General features: G+C 45.0%; 2 protein-coding genes across 8 annotated transcripts in view; one reads left to right on the forward strand and one right to left on the reverse strand.

Moving 5' to 3' along the window:
• FRMD4A (FERM domain containing 4A) overlaps positions 1 to 14,965 on the reverse strand; it is a 426,455-nt gene that overhangs the window by 188,785 nt on the left and 222,705 nt on the right. The window contains exon 1 of one of the 7 annotated variants that reach the window (XM_083574967.1): positions 6,351 to 8,896. The exons of the other annotated variants lie outside the window; for them this stretch is intronic. The gene's annotated coding sequence lies outside the window, so the exon portion shown is untranslated. Of the gene's footprint in view, positions 1 to 6,350; positions 8,897 to 14,965 lie in introns of those variants that run through there. 7 annotated transcript variants of the gene reach the window in all.
• The window catches only part of LOC310744223 (uncharacterized protein), a 70,246-nt gene that overhangs the window by 35,878 nt on the left and 19,403 nt on the right, over positions 1 to 14,965 (forward strand). The window lies entirely within an intron of this gene.

A 14,965-nucleotide genomic window follows, 5' to 3' on the forward strand; every position in this document is an offset into this window, starting at 1 on the left:
GAAAAGAAAATGCTATTTATTTAGGTTGAGATACTATTTAAAAGAGAAAAAAAAAACTTACATTTTTGCTAGCCCAGTGTCAATTATCAGTGGGCACACAGTTATCAGAGGAGGAATGACTGCTGGGAGGCGCTCAGAAAGAAGAAATGACACGGTGCATCTGCAGCAGGAGGAGCGGATGCCTTCATCTGCTCCAGGTGCAACAAAACATGTCAGTCTCTACGGCCACAAAAGATGCTGGAACCTTCCAATGGTTTGACTTCACCCCCAAAGGCAGACTCCTCCATTGTCTCCCGAGACAGACAGATGCCAAGCACAGCCAGCAGTGAATGAGGAAGCACATGGTCTGATACGGCTCCCTGGGTGACCTTGAGCTAATTATTTCACATGGTTCTTGTGAGGGAAGGAAAAGGGATAACCTGAAGTACATGGCCTGATGGGAGATGGTTTACAGAGTCCCCTCTACTACTATGCAGCAAGCATGCCAGAAAGAACATTAAAGAAACCTCCAGAGAGCACTCTCACTTTCATCTCACTTTTATCCTGAACACATCAGTCCCATGCACAGGGCTTTGTCTCTTTCCAATGTATAACACAATATGTGCATCTGGCAGCGCTCAGCAATCTGTGGACTTGCCTTGTAGCTTGCCTGAGAGTGGCCATGGCAGCAACAGCCCCTTCTTTAATGAGTGTCCTTACCTACAGTACCACTAAGTTAGCAGACACGTAAAGTACCACTTCCTAGGTTCAGTGGTGGAGGAAGCCGCTTGGGCGTCAGGGGCGGGGGACACCGCAGGGCCTCCAGAGTCTGCCTACCTCCTCCCACTCAGCTGGGGGGGAGGCAGCGGGTGGACCGTTTGGGCAGTGCAGAGCCTGCGCACACCCAAGCCACCACGTCTCTCCCAGGAGAGATGCACGGCTCGTGCGCACTGCAGGTCCTGAGGTGAGTGCCGCCCAGCATTTGTCACCCCCCCTCAGTGGTGACACCCGGGGTGGTCCGCACCCACAGCACCCACCTTCCTCTGCTCCTGCCTGGGTTGTCATTGAATGTAAGCCGTGTTTAGCTCGCCTGCATCTAGTAGTCTAACAAAGTCACCCAAAGCATCAAAAGAGCAAAATAAATCAGGTAACTGCCTGTCATGTTGTCAAGGAAATAAACAGCGTATCTGGATTAGGGACCTAGAATGTTTATATGGACAAAACCAGCACTTGGAAAACCTGCGTCCCATGCTCAGGAAGGTGAACAGACAGGATATGCAAGGTTCAAAGTGGCCCACTGGCTCAGGAAGAGGGTCAATAATCAGAGCATGATGTGATACCGGTAGAAGCTAACAAGGAATGAAATTGCTTGATTCATGAAAACGAAACGAGCAAAGGCTCAGCCAAGGAGCTCCAGACATGAGAGTTGAAAAGGTTTCCAACAATATCTTCCTGCTTTGTTTCTGAGACGTTTCTGTGAAGCTGGGGCCAAGATAGGTGGGTTTCAATTAAAACTAGGATGAAAGCTCTTGGAAGGGCTTTCAAAGAAATAAGAACGTTGATAGCAAAGAATTCCACATCTGCTGGCTGCAATCACAGCCAGCAGCCTCACATACACATATGATCCACTCATGATCATGGGTGATAGTTCACTGCAAGAGACGTGTAAAAGCAATTAAGGACAGGTCCACAACAGGCCATTAGGTCCCTGTGGAAAAGGTTTGGCTAGAGAGGCAGCCTGGGAGCCCAGAAACCAGAGCCTCCCCCAACCGCCTTGGTACAGGGTGTAGCATTGGGGTAGGAACATGGCAAGGTGCTGCAACATCCCTCTTGTGGCTCTCACAGAGAGGAAAGGGCAGGCCAGAAGAACAGTGGGTCAAAGGGCCTTGTAGGGATGCCCCCTGTGAGGCACGGCCGAGACTTAAAAGCCAGCAGGAGCAAGGAGACAGCTTGGAACACTGTACAAGGAACGCTGCTTGGCACACAGAAGAAGTAGATGGGAGAGAGTGTGGGAGAAAGAGACTGAAAGCTTGCATGAAGAGCGAGAGAGTGTAAGAAACTGAAAGTTTGCATGAGTAGGGGAGTGAGAGAGACTGGGAGAAAGCTTGGATCATGTGTACAGGGGAACTTTAGCTGGGGTTGAGGAGAAGCCCTGGCACAAGAGGGACCAGGAGGACTGGACTAGAAGGCCCTCCCTGGAGAGTGGGAGGAAGGTGGAAGGACAGGAAAGGAGTGTAGGGAAGTCTGTAAGGAAGGACTCTACGATAAGCTCAGTGGCAAGCCAGAGAAGTGTGTGTGCTGTAAAACCAACCAACCAACCAACAAAACCCTATGGATAAAAAACAACAATCAACCATAGGTGAACTCTAACCTGAACTCCTTCAGGAACTAGAACCCCACCAGGTGAATCCTGCAGGGGGGAACACACTGCCATTCTGTGGGCTTCCTTTCCAAAATCTATAATACTCCCATTCGTCAAAGCCCACAGGATCAATGGGGATGCTGTCTCTAATGCAGAACAGAGGTTGCAGACCCCAGCCTCAGTGCCATTCCTAGGTTAAAGATGAGATTAGCAGATGGTGTCCAGGGCCTGCAGCAGACTTGAGAACTGCAAAGTAAGGTTTTTGAGCAGGAACTCAAAACAATCTCAAACTTTTACTAGCTGATGCCATGCTCTCCCTAAAGGAGGCCACTACAGAACCACAAGTATATGTCCTCAGATTCCATAATGGAAGAAAGGTGATATATAAGTATAAAACAAGAAATAAACCAAAATTTCTCCTGCAACCTGAAACCTGAGGGATATAAGCACATCTCTTCTGCTGCTATTCTGCCTCTACTTTCACAGCCCATGTGCTGTCATCTCTTTGAGAAATCTAAGATAGCCTTGGATACTATTTAAGTCACTAGCTATGGTCAAGAGAAACAGAAAGCACAGAATAAGAAAAAATGGAGCCAGGAGTTGCCCATTTCCCCAGTTTCCCAATCAGATAATGAACGAAAAAAGTAGAGCTGCAATGTTTACTCAATTAACAGTTTAGATTAATGAATTAAAAACTTTTTAACCAGCTAAAAAGATGTTACCAATTTATCAAGCAGATTTTTTAAAAAGTATTTTTCACACAGGTACTTATAAAAACTGTAATTGGCAAATGCAATTTTGAAAGATGCATTCCCCTCTTCTCTTCCACCAGACGGCGTGTCTCTTATAAGCTGATGCCTCCTATGGTGCACTTATGTACCATCTGAAAACAAATAAAAGCATCCCTCTTGATTTAGGACTATTGTCAAGCTAGAACATGTTTAATCAATCACTCAGTCAATTAAAACTCTTCTGATTTCTTTATTCAGGTGACAGCCCAGGGCGGGGAAAGGGGAGATGTCCTCAGAGGTAAACACCAGGCTGCTCTTTTTGAACCATCCCTAGCAAACAGCTGCAATAACTCTTGACTTTAGCCAACTGAAGTAAGTTTTCCATCACAATTGATTCAGCTTCTGGGAGTATCACAAAATGTTTATGAACATTTCAGCTGCCCAGAAATGTAAAAGTGTGGCTGCAGGTGAGCAGGCTGCATGACTGATTGCTTCTCCATTTAAAAACCATCCTTGCACATACAGAAAATAGAATGTTGGAGAAAGTTAGGTTGGCATGCCAGCTTTCTATGTGCAAGGATATGTTTCTCCCCCATTAAATTAGCCTTCAAATGGGAACTCCTACCCCTCACCTGAAACCAGAAGTGATGCAGTCCAGGAAAAGCTCCACTGCTTAATTTTGCTGACTGTACAAGCTGGTGTTAACTTAACATGCAGTTGGTAAGGCTTAATTGTGATGTGTGGTAAAAGTAACTTGTGATGGATAGCTGATTTCCCACTATTGCGGTTTGTGAAAATTTGCACAGAGTAATTGTCCAACACTTTCAGGAATTGTGGAGTGGGATACTCGCACAATGGATATTTGCAGAATTCACATGTTACGAAGGTTTGAAAAATTACACTGACTTGTGATCACAAACACAGCAACCCTACAGAGTTTTGCAGAAACACTTTATATTGCAGTCTGTTACCCTACAGAGAAACAACAACGGTTCTCTAGAGAGAAACATGGTTTTCTTTACCATTAAAACTATTTTAAAACTAGCCCCCAGAGTTTACATTCAGCAATATTGCACATTACCAAACACTGGAGATTTGGAAGCATGGGATATTGTCCTCCCAACTGTAGCTTGTGAACAAATTAATAGCGATGCCACAAATATAAAACACAGTGGAGCCACAAGAACTGTTCCTTGTTTGATACTTGCCAGTCCCTGCCACCACTGACTTCAACAAGCTACTGGAGGTCCCAATTTGCACTTTATTTGGCAAGCATTTTTGCAGCTGTAAGCTACACTCAGCGTGAAAGGGAAACACATACTTGTAAACATGCAAGAACATGTGCTGGACACATGCAGGGAAGTCCTGATTAGCCACAGCGGCCTGATGCATGCCCACTCCATTGCCACAGGCGCATGCCTCTGTACACATACACTTGTGGCAAAAAGAGTGAACCACCCCTCAAGGAGATGGCACGGCTTTTTATGCCTGAATGGCAAAAACTGGTCCACAGGTGGCACGCCTCTCTTCTTTTTGAATGGGCCTTGCAAATTGAGAGCCTTTCGACTTGAGATGCAGCAAAGTGAACTTGGGGCGCTTGGCATGTAGCATTCAGAGCCAAGCCTGCTCTGAGCTAAGCCCCATCACCCACTCTGAGCCCTCCCTGCGCCTGTTTCTGAAAGTTTGATTCAGGAACCATACGGATATTTTTCCATAATAGTAGAAGATAAATCCTGACAAACTGCTGCTGAGCCTACTTGATAACACCAGTTTGCAACAATGCAATTGTGCACATCACACAAAGAGTTAAACTATTTTGGAACCATGGCCTGAATAACAGTAGCTGAGGCAGACTAATGGTGTCACTCTTCAATATAAGAACGGATGATCTGCAACATACTTTCTGGAGCGAGTACCTTGTGCCAGAAAAGGTTAGAACAAGTAGCTACAAACTGCTCTTCTGCAGCCAGAACAGAAACAATATTGCTGTGGTCGGCAGTCCATGGGTTCAACTAGTGTGAAGTCAGCTATTCATAGGGCAGCCTGCCTGTTGGGCCCTCTGCCATCCTGCGAGTACTGGATAGGAAAAATAACCACCCATGTCGTTTTACTCTTTGGTGCTTGGTTAGGGGTCGGGATACAACACTGGCATACAAATCAGACATGACACATTTCATGAGAAATATTGTGGGTGGGAAGCTACTCCAGTGTGAATCCAAATTAAGCCTGGTGCAGTGTAATCTTGGTTACACCCCTTACGATGCTGCCGAAGGTGGAGCTCAGGCAGGTTCGGTGGAGTCTCACCATCAGTGTTGGCCCTTTCAAAGTGCACATACAGACTGCAAATCTATGCACACACAACCTCATACAGTCAAGCTAGACAACACCCCTTTCTCTAGTTTTCAAAAATAATTGTCTCCGTTATTTGTACTTGTTCATTTCTGCAGTTCATCCTTTATCTGTTTTGTTCCTTTAGGGTAGCCTCTGACTGTTTCAGAAAGAGTGCTGCTGGATCGTTTGCTTGTCTGCATGTGTTTCATTAAACCACTGCCAGTACTATTAATAGAAACAATTGTTTCTTTTGGAAATTTTGCATGGATGCTGCAATCTACTTTTCTGCTTTCCCCACTCAGCAGTGAACATGCTTAATAACACAATCAGGAAAGTGATCTCATATGGATTCATTTGCAGCATGGGAGAGGGGGAGAAAGAGAAAGAGAGAGAGAGAGAGAGAAGCAAAGATCTCAAAATAATGGGAAACTGATTGATTTACTGAACGTGAAACAACTTTCCTGCAAGAGAATAGGAGAGCCTAATGTTTGAATGAAAACAAAAAATATTCCAGAGGTTTCACCTTTTACAAGCCTCAAGCTGTGCATTAAACAGGCTGCATCCATTTAGAGTGCAAAGGAACAGCTCCATATTAGCAGATCCTAGCAAAAGGCTCCCAGACTTGTTTGAATTTAGATGATTCCTCGTACCTTTCTCCTCACACCCCCAGCCACAACCCCAGCACACCTAAAGCCAATCCACATTGCTTTCCCTCTCTCAGCTCCTGCAACGTAATGGTTTTCCTAAACCTAGGCATTAAAAACCTATTTTTTAAATGGGAAGACCTAGCGATTCCATGTTATAATGAGATCCTAGAAAAAATGGCATCACAAAGCAGCTACAGTTTGTGCTTCCCTTCAGCCCCCCCCCTCTTTTTTTAAGGCAAAGGAAAATGCTGCATGTTCTCAATGGCTTCCCCCCTTGATGGAAACAAAGACTCGCGTTACCTTTCCCTCCACCTCAACAGGAGCAGCGGCGGCGGCGGCGGAGCAATTCAGATTTCAATCCCACTCTTCCCAGAAAGAAAGCATCCCATTAGATCCAGTTTCCTCGGGCCTTTGGCCTAACAGACAGAGGCGGCGGCGGCGGCGGCAGCATCCATTTGTGAGGACTTGCTGGCGTGGAGGCGCAGCCCTTTCTCTCGCTCGCTGCTGCTCCGCCCGCGTCTGCCAGGAGCGCTTTCCCTAGGCGACCACATCCCCGGCCCCGACGCTGCCGCTGCTGCTAACGGTCTCTCGGAGGGAGAGAGCCTGGCTCGGCTCCAGAGCGCGCCGCCGCCGCCTCCATCCTCCGCAGCTCCCAGCCGGCCGGCCGGGGGGCGAGACGCAAACACGCCGGGCGGGAAGGAGGGAGGGAGGGAGGGGCCCGCGCTCGCCCAGCGGCTGAGATTCTGCGCGCGTCCCGCTGCGTCCTGAGGCGGCTGGCAGAACTCGCCGGCGGGCGCGCCACTGCCGGGCTCTCTCTCTCTCTCTCTCTCTCGGAGGGCCCGGCGGGGGCGCCCAGGAGGCCGCGAGCAGCAGCCGGGGCCGGAGGCGCAGAGAGGCGCGCCCCTTGCCTTTCAGCAAAAAGAGCACGGATGAAAAAAGGCCGGGTTCTGGAATGGGAGCAGAAAAACAAAGAAAGGCCCCCTTGGCTTGCTGCTCTGCCCTCGGCTTTCCGGCGCAGGAGCCGCGGAGACTGAAGGAAGGAGGGCGCGACCGAGAGGGATCCCCGAGGAGGAATCCGGGCTCGGCCGAGTCCCCCGCGGCTCCTTCCTGCCCGCACCAACACTTCAGTCCTCACTCGCCACCGCGGCCCGTCGGCTGGATCCGTGCATTCGTGTTCTCCCAGACAAGCAGCCCCAGGAACTGGGAAAGATCACGGGCGGGGAAGCCATGGCCACATATGGCTGGACTACAATTCCCATCCCTCCCTGCCCCAACCAGTGGCCAACCATTCTTGCCCCCCAAGCCAGATCCCGAACTCTTTGTGGCTATGAAGAGGTTTGAAGACATGCTGAAGCAAACATATAAGCAAGTGTGAAAAGCAACTCAGATTTCTGTCAACCAGAATTAAAAAAACAGCCTCGCTGATACATGAGGGACTGATACCACCTGTACCGTCGTTGACTGTTTTTCAAGGTAATGCATCAAATTCTCATAGCCAACTCAGCAGTGGGGTATGAGAATCTGAGGCTGTCTTAAAATGCAAAGTCAAGTGAATTTTGAGGATAATAACCTTGACATGGTGGCGAGTTGATGGATTGTGGTGATGGATTGTCTTTGCAGAGGTGGTAGCTGGTCTTGTAGATGATTTTATATGGCAAAGTTAAAACTTCCAGAGCATGGCCTGAGACAGGAGGACATCGGCTGCAATTCTAGAGCCAGACCTCAATCATAAAACAGGTACAGCAGTAACCAAGGAAAGAGAATGTCAAACCATGTGGAGAGAATTCATCCTTCGCTGGCAAATAGAGCCTGTCCCTGCATATTTGGGCCTATGGGATAAGGCTTCCACATCACAATATGACTTGAATACATACTTGAGATTCAGCAATTGTCTAGAAATCAACATGTTACGATTGGATCTGCTCTTCAACCTTTTGAGCACATACTAAAATAATTACTGCATTGGCGAAACCAAAAGGACAATATTGGGGATGCGAATAAAACCCGTCCCTGGTAACACAGTGATCTCCTTTTAGCATCCGGTCCTTGTCTGCCTTTGCCCCACCGTTGGGGTCAGTTTTCTGGTCACGCTGGAGGGAAATAAAACGTTGGGTCATGCAGATGATTTCTATTCCAGGCTGCCCACCCACTGCTGCAAGCGCAGCGCATGCACCCACTCTGCCCCACTTGCTCAGCCATGCTGCTGCACTGCCCCACTCACTCAGCCCCAGCCACCACCACATGTCCAGAGCCCCCGCCTGCTTCCACCCATCACCACAAGCTCAGCTTGCTCAGCTGCTGCCTCTCTCGCTCCCTTCACCCCATGCCGTCTCCTTCCTTGCTCCCTCACCCCCCAACCTGCTCGCTCGCCTTGCCTGCCTCAGCCTGGAGCATGCGTAATCCATTGCCAGCGGGACAACAGACTAATACAAATAGTACAGAGAGAAATATAATAATGGATTCAGGAAGATTCTAAAAGCACCAATCATAAATCTTAAATGCTGAAGTTTTGCCTCATGTGTAAAATATTTTCTCTTCTTTGTGTCATGTCTGTAATCTAGATTGGTTCTAGAGCCTGCTGTTCAAAAGGGGTGGCTGCAGTTACTTGATAGGCATTTGAAAATCCTCTCCTTGATTAAGTCATCCATGCCCTTTTCTCTCTGTGCTGAATGAAGAAGCTGTGACTATGACCTTGCTGTATGCTCACCCACAATGCCATTGCCCCCATTGCTTGCACAGCCTACTTCTGCTCTCAGATGGACCCATTGCAGGGTAATGCAGAATCAATCTGCAATGAACTTTTTTGTAAAAAAAACCAAAAACCCACAATTTTTATTGCTTTTAAACAAATACAATAACCATTAAACATTTACCTAGCAGTACCTCTAATGGTGTGTGTTTTATCCATTGTCTCTAGACCTACACTTAATCACCCAGCATTCAAACATTCAAATGTAACCTCTCCACTGAGAATATTGAGCAATTGGTACTGCATAAGGTGGTCTGGATTTTGGTCATTAACATAGCTAAAGAAAGGGGTCCACGTTTCTCTATACGTTATGCCTTCAATTGCCCTCCTGTGCCTAGTGCAGGCTTCCTCAACGTTGGCACTCCAGATGTTTTGAGACTAAAATTCAGTAAGAAGCCTACTAGTTCACTGTGGCACAGGATGGAGTCTAAGTCTATTTCCAAAGATAGTAGGGCTAAGGCAGGATTTGGAGAAAAGGGTTGGCCTGTAATTGCGGATATAATGGAAATTACTCTTTTCCAAACGTTTTTAAACATAAGGGCATTCCCACCAAACATGAATAAATGAACCAAGCTTTCCACAGCCCTTCCAATATAAAGGGGAAAGAGAGGGATTACTTTTTGCCAGCCTGACTGGCATCCAGTGCCATCAGAGGATGACCTTGAGGGAGGCCTCTTCTTAGCGAGCTGAGATGGTTTAGAACGGGGAGTAGTCCAGTGCCTTTCAACTGGGTGGCCTAAATCTGATTCCTATACAATTTGCAGGCTTCTAGCACCCCCACCCGCACTTCCTGATCTAATAGATTGCTGTAAATTTGGGAAGTGGCACCTTTTAGGGCATATGCTGGCCTGCTGCATAAGGATTCAAACAATGGAAGTGTCTGTAGGCCCTCTGCCCTGCACTCCAAATGAAGTGCAAAAGAATGAGTCTGAGCTACCTGAAACCAGGTAGTATGAGTGTCTTTTAGTTTACCTTGCAATTTCTCTTGGAAAACTATATGGATTGTGTAAATGCCTATGTCCTCTCAATCCTTGAACAGTTGATAGTTATTTGTGCATCTAAAAGCTGAATGATCCAGGAATGGGACCACTGGTGAAGGGCCACTGTTTTGTTCCATGTTCTCCACACCATCAATACTGATCTAGTAAATGGATTGTCTATTTTCCTTACTTCCTTCAAGGACAAAGGTAAGAAGGGGCAGCCTCTCATTGAAGGTGTCAAAGGGACCATGTCAAGTTGGACCCAAGGATCCTGTGTTCTTCTGCTGAGCAATGGGATCAAGGATTTGATTTGGAAAGCAGAATAGTTACAGCAGTAATTCCCCATTCTGTGCCATGTGGGACTGGATGCTGCGAGGCAAATTACCAAAAACTAAAGTTTCCTGTGAAGCCAAATTTCATCCCCACCCCATTGAGGAGGCTGCCTGTTGCCACCTCCATGATTCCTGTGCTATAACATGATCTCCTTCCATTCAGTCTCCACTGGGGGATTCTGGCATGCTGCCTCAACATCAGATATGAGCTGAAGACTCAGCTGTGAAAACCGTTTGACAGTGGAATGGACTCTCTCAGAAGCTGGTGGAATCTCCTTCATTGGAGGTTTTTAAGCAGAGGTTGGATGGCTATCTGTCATGGATGCTTTAGTGGAGATTCCTGCCTTGCAGTAGGTTGGACTAGATGACCCTTGCCTTGTGGTTGTCTGAAGTGACACAAACCATCAGCTTGGTGAAACACCATAGCAATTCTATTGTTCTAATAGAATTACCTACTCATAGAGGCACACACAACAGAAACACAGTAGATGGGGTTTTCTTGAGTGGATCATTCTTATTCTTACACATCCTAAGAGTCAACTTTTGTGGATGTAAAAGGAAAGTATGCCTCCAATTTTTAATTCTGAAAAATTAACCATGCCTCCTCTAGCAGAACTCTGGAAAATGTTGCTTTCAAAGTGTGTGGAGTCTAGAGGAAAGCAAGTCCTGACAAGGCAGAAAATAAGCCAGGAGAAACTGCAGCTTCTGGGCATTCCTACAGCACCACAAACTTGACTTGAAGAAGATGGAAAGATGGTGAGATCAAATAAGAAGGGATGGCATTGCAGAAATGGAGGTGAGAGCATATGAGTCAATCCTGGCTGCTTGGCACCATAAGGGGATAATGGGCAGTATTTTCTCTCTGACAAGTGGGGCTAAGAAATGTGCTAAATCTGGGACTTGCAAAAGTGTCTGGGCATGCAATGATAAGAAAAGCTGAGCTACCCTTAATTCTGGATTATGGGTACATCCACAATTATTAGCCAAGTTGAACAGAATATTCAGCCTCATATGAAATGTGTTTGTTCGTATATGCTTTGATTGCCAAAACATGGGAGTAAATAATTAGTGAATGCATCATTCCAAACTATGATCTGAAATGTCCCTTATGGGCTGCTTCTAGAGACGGGCTAAGTGAACAATTGGTCTGACCTACTGTGACGGTTCTAACATTCTTATGTTTCATTCAGTCCTGACTTATGATCAATTGCGCTTTTGAGATTCTTAAATAGAGAGCCCAAAGCAGCAACCCAGAAACCACAGACAGCTCACTCAAAAATGCAAAGCGGAATCAGTCATAAAAGGCACCTAATTTGTGTAATGAGATCCAGCCGAGATGACCTGTAAACAACAGAGGGGATAAAACCTATAAAATACTAAGTGTCGTTGCACACTGTATTTCAAACTAGATGTAATGTCAAGTCAGCTGAATTGTTCTCAAGATGTTCCCAGTTAGCTCTCAGGAAACAGTGTTTAGAGGCAGCAAAGGCTTTCTTTTTTTACCCGCCTCCTCAACTAGTTCCCAGGGCAATCTCCTGTGCAGGAATGGTGGGAACAGAGAAAGGATTTGGTCTTCGATGAAATACGCCTCCAGGGCTTCAGCTCAATTTTCACACAGAGTACACTTAAAATAATCTCTAAAAGCCAGCGGGAGAAGTCAACGCAATAACTCCTCCATTCATTAGAGTTAGAAAAGTGTGGTTTTGGCAGCATGCTGTACTGTTCGATAGGCACATTAAACAGAGCTGGGATGCCTATAACTCATGCTCAGTGTGAGGCAGCAGAATATTTAATGGGGGGAAATGCTGGGATTTTGTCCCATTGACCCTGGAAAGTGGGGCCTAGCGCAACACATATACATTTTATTCTTTCTAAGGTGCTCTCCTATTCAGCACAGTTGCCTTAGAAGGCTGAAAAGATACAACAGCAGCAAGAATACTTATTGCAAAGTATTGGAAGACACAAGATCTACCCACCCTGGAAGAATGGCTGATGAAGGTGATGGATTATATGGAACTGGCGGAAATGACTGGCAAAATCCGAGACCAGGGAGAAGAGTCGGTGGAAGAAGATTGGAAGAAATTTAAAGACTATTTACACAAATACTGCAAAATTAATGAATGTTAGAATGATGTTGGAATGAAGTTAAGTGGTTTTGGCAGTAATGTTACAAAGGAGTATGTAAAAATGGATTGTTAACAGGTGAGAATGTAAAGTTATAATATATTAAGATAAAGGATTAAGATAAAAACAAAGAGGGAAAGGATTTGCTGAATTAACTAACTGAACTGGAATACAAAAAAGGGAGGTGTGAGGAGGTCAGGGAAACAAGTAAGTGAAAGACAAGACATGGAAAGATTGATTTGTTTTTAATTGTTTTTATTTTTCTGTATTTTGTATTTTTTGTTTCTTTTTTGTTTCTTTTTCTTATTTTTGTAATCTTTTCTGAAACCTTAATAAATATCATTTAAAAAAAAATAGAAGGCTGAAAAGAGCAAACTATCCTATTATGGGATTCTTCTTCTTCTTCTTCTTCTTCTTCTTCTTCTTCTTCTTCTTCTTCTTCTTCGCCTGTCATTTTTAGTGTTTGAAATGAACTTTACAGGAAATCATTTTTGTGTGGAAAATGGTATACACATTTTGCCAAGAAGAAGAAGAAGAAGAAGAAGAAGAAGAAGAAGAAGAAGAAGAAGAAGAAGAAGAGGAGTTTGGATTTGATATCCCGCCTTTCACTCCCTTTAAGGAGTCTCAAAGCGGCTAACATTCTCCTTTCCCTTTCTCCCCCACCACAAGCACTCTGTGAGGTGAGTGGGGCTGAGAGACTTCAGAGAAGTGTGACTGGCCCAAGGTCACCCAGCAGCTGCATGTGGAGGAGCAGAGATGCGAACCCAGTTCACCAGATTACAAGACTACCGCTCTTAACCACTACACCACACTGGCTCTCAGAGAGAGAGATCTCTTGGCAAAATCTGAGAGAGAGAGATCCTCACCCACTGCATATATATATAAAGGTCTCAGCTCTAAAACTATCACTATTCTCAGTCCTTCTATAAGTTGAACAAATTCATGTTGGCTGTGATTGTATTTTCATTTTCATTTGCAAGACTTTAATAGAAGATTGTTCCAGTTTTACAAGGTAATCACCACAGGATTGCCTACAGTAAATCCCCACAGAGTGTAATCAGGACAGGCTTTCCCTGAAAACATTTTTCTGACCCCAAAAGACCACAGTCCTACGCATAATTGCATGCACACTAGTCTGGAAGTGTACTTAGGAAAAGACTGAGTGTATGCACTGAACCACAGCCCATTCAACCTAACACCTAAAAACTGCTATCCAAATTACAGGACATTATGATTGCCAAACCTTGTTTCAGTAGAGCTCTTGAGTAACTGTTTGCTTGTCTGAGAACATTTGAAATGGTAGTTATAGGAATTTTGTTTTTAAAAGCATTGCAAAGCATTTTAAAAGCATTGCAGCGCTCCATATAGCTGATAATTGTATCACATTTCTAACACCTGTATCCAGGAATTGGGGATGGGGGTAAGGGAGGCAGACAATGTGATTACTTCCTATAGTTGTGTCATCCCCTCCCAGCCATTTCATGGATACAGACATTGACACTGCAGTGTTGGGGGAGATGACTGTGTTAGTGCAGTTTGCCAATCACAGAGTCACCCAGCCAGTATTCCAGAATCTTTGTTCCCAGTTCAGCTCATCTGAACATGGATATGTTTGCAAGATGAAGCAAACTTCCAACTATACTTCTGAATTTGTCAGCATCCTCAAGCTCCTTTTTTCATCATATTGTTTCTGGTACTCTATAGTCACTGGAGTAGCAACCGGCTTACAAGTTTCCATGCCATTCTACTCCAGCAGATGCTGAATTTTACTGCTTTGGCTGATCAGAAAGAGCCTTATTTCTCTCTTTCTATCTATGTGCCCAGATATTTTTTCACTAACCCTATATCCTTGATCTCAAAATGTGCCTTTAAACCTTTTTCAAAATTTTCTTTCTGTTTATCTGAACCATATATCAGCAGATCATCAGCATACAACCAAATGACTAATTCAATCACCATCATTACAAATATGCAAAAAACGATTAGCTTTGCTTTGCTCAAATTTAAAACCTCTCAACATTTTTTGATTCCAGAATCTAGCTGCTTGCTTAAAACCATAAATGGCCCTTCTTAGTCTTCACAGGTGGTTTGCAATCAGGGCCAGCAACGTGAATGAAGTTGAACTGAGTGTTGGGCTATTGCTGAAATGAGCAGCAGAAAAGGAAACGAAGTTTTCACATTTTGTCATCAAAAGTGACCTCTATGGTGACCTAGAAGAAGAAACTTACATGGTTCAACCACAAGGTTTTGTGAAAGACCTGGGTTTAGTGTGTAAACTGAGAGTATGCACTAACAGGTGGTTAAAATATTTTAAATAAATATATCTATGTAATAATGCTTTGTTTTTATCTAGTGCAGAGTCTGCACTGAATGAGATGCAGAAAGCATTAGGTTCACACATCCACCCCTTTCCTCATCCTTTGTGTGCAGGGGAGGGAGACTGAAAGAATCCACTTTTGATCTCAAATAAGCAGCATTTTCCTGCTACTCTGGAATTCAGAAAGCTGACTCTCATAACTCTACTTGGCTTCAACAAGCCAGAATCAAACCATAGTTTCAGAACTTACTTTGCTCACTACTGGCCATGCTTAGAATAAAACCAAGTTTCCTAAATGCAGTCTATGGTGAATTCAAAACCAAAAGTGAAAATTTTCCATTTCCTTCCCTGACACATAATGAAGAAGCAGCAGTGAGGGTGCAAGCCCATGGTAATTTTTCTAATTCTAAACC

This window comes from Podarcis filfolensis (assembly GCF_964270895.1).
Source record: "Podarcis filfolensis genome assembly, chromosome: 10".
In the NCBI taxonomy this organism is placed as follows: domain Eukaryota; kingdom Metazoa; phylum Chordata; class Lepidosauria; order Squamata; family Lacertidae; genus Podarcis; species Podarcis filfolensis.